The sequence below is a fragment of the Humulus lupulus genome, unplaced genomic scaffold, assembly GCF_963169125.1.
Source record: "Humulus lupulus unplaced genomic scaffold, drHumLupu1.1 SCAFFOLD_358, whole genome shotgun sequence".
NCBI lineage: Eukaryota > Viridiplantae > Streptophyta > Magnoliopsida > Rosales > Cannabaceae > Humulus > Humulus lupulus.
The window spans coordinates 1-2,500 of record NW_026908854.1 but is presented as its reverse complement, the minus strand read 5'-3'; positions in this window follow the sequence as shown (position 1 = coordinate 2,500).

Below are 2,500 nucleotides of genomic sequence, written 5' to 3'. Positions count from 1 at the left end.
AAAGATTTACTTGGGACGGTTTTTATTGTTGAATATTCTTTTGTCTCGTTCAAGATTGGTTCATTTGATGTATTCATTTCAAAACTACAAATTACAATAACACATTTCTTTTGAATCATTCTACAACATATTGTTCACCATGTGCATGCACTTGGTGGTTGGCATGAGAAATAACAATGTGGATGCACAACGTGTGGTGCTCATGTGTGATGCCATTGATATTTCTCAATGTTCGTGCCGGAGGCTAGGTGCACACCATCCGCACGCACGTGGGGTGCTCATGTGTGCACTTGTGGGCGGATTGAGTTTCACAATGTGGACCCGGGGTGCTCATGTGTGCACTTGGTGGATGGCATGTGTGCACCAATCACCATGTGCGTGCACTTGGCGGATGGCATGTGCACGAACGATGCATGCACCGCATGGGGGGTGCTTATGTGTGCACTTGTGGGTGGATTCAGTTTCACAATGTGGATCCGGGGTGCTCATGTGTGCACTGGGCGGATGGCATGTGTGCACCAATCATCATGTGCATGCACTGGGCGGATGGCATGTGTGCACCAATCAACATGTGCATGTGCATGAACGATGCATGCACCACATGGGGGGTGCTCATGTGTGCACTTGTGGGTGTGTTGAGTTTCACAATGTGGATCCGGGGTGCTCATGTGTGCACTTGGTGGATGGCATGTGTGCACCAATCAACATGTCCATGTGCATGCACCATGCATGCACCACGTGGGCACACCTCTTGGTAGCCGGTGCCCAATTTTTTTTTTTCATTTTTTTTCTCCCCAAAACACCCACACCTGCTCCCAAAAATTATAATATATACTTCCCAACCATCCATTGCCATTGGAATTGTGTTTTTGCCCGATTTTCTATTTTTTCAACATTTTAATATTTTAATTATTTAAAAAAATTGTAAAAAAATAATTATTTTTATTTTTTTGTGTTTTAAATTCGTAGACCCCTTCTTTACATTAAAACAACCATGCACACAAAATTTCGTTCAATTTGGACTCATATTCTTCAATTTATGCTCAAATATGTCTCCCAAGTCCATGTGCATGCACCATGCATGCACCACGTGGGCACACCTCTTGGTAGCCGGTGCCCAATTTTTTTTTTCCATTTTTTTTCTCCCAAAAACACCCACACATGCTCCCAAAAATTGTAATATATACTTCCCAACCATCCATTGCCACTGGAATTGTGTTTTTGCCCGATTTTCTATTTTTTCAATATTTTAATATTTTAATTATTTAAAAAAATTGTAAAAAAATAATTATTTTTATTTTTTGTGTTTTAAATTCGTAGACCCCTTCTTTACATTAAAACAACCATGCACACAAAATTTCGTTCAATTTGAACTCATATTCTTCAATTTATGCTCAAATATGTCTCCCAAGTCCATGTGCATGCACCATGCATGCACCACGTGGGCACACCTCTTGGTAGCCGGTGCCCAATTTTTTTTTTCCCATTTTTTTTCTCCCAAAAACACCCACACATGCTCCCAAAAATTATAATATATACTTCCCAACCATCCATTTCCACTGGAATTGTGTTTTTGCCCGATTTTCTATTTTTTCAATATTTTAATATTTTAATTATTTAAAAAAATTGTAAAAAAATAATTATTTTTATTTTTTGTGTTTTAAATTCGTAGACCCATTCTTTACATTAAAACAACCATGCACACAAAATTTCGTTCAATTTGGACTCATATTCTTCAATTTATGCTCAAATATGTCTCCCAAGCAAAAATCATATATGTTCCTGGCAGGCACCTTTTTCCTCAGAATGCTCCTTAGGGAGCTTCGGGGGGTCCGAAGTTGACGTGAGGGGGTGGGTCTGGTGGGCACCGTGGGTGCACACTAGGCCCATTTTCAGCGTCTTTTTGTGTTTTCACACTTAGCGGTGCGGCCATGGGGCTTCTTGGTGCGTGTGTATGCTTCTTTGACCATGTTGTCACCGAGTGTGCATTCGTGTTGGGTTGAACTGTGTCTAGCGTACGTGATAGTGTGTGAGTGGTGATTTGGTTGTTTGTGTTGGTTGGCTTGGTGCTTGTGCATCGAACTATGAACACTCCTACCGCCTTCAGTGTTGCTACAAGAGCGCTGCTCATTTTGAGCGCAACGTTCGGTTTCCTGTGTTGACTACCTCTGATGGAATGATTCATTTAGCTGCCCCTTTCCTCCTTTGTGGCTGTTATGGCTGCAGGGGGGACCTCGTAGCAGTCCTTGAGTCCCGAACGTGCCTCTACAATTTGTTGGGGTCGTTTCGGTCCTTGAGTGCCTGCTTGTTCTCTCGGATGCGGAAAGTTATGAGAGTGTGGGGGTCTATGATCTTCGAACGCTCAAAATTTTCCATGAAAACGGATGACGATGGCAGATGCATCAAGCGCCTGACCGATAGGCCAGTGTGCTTGTGCACTTTGCCGCGTCCCGAATGAATGCTACCTGGTTGATCCTGCCAGTAGTCATATGCTTGTCTC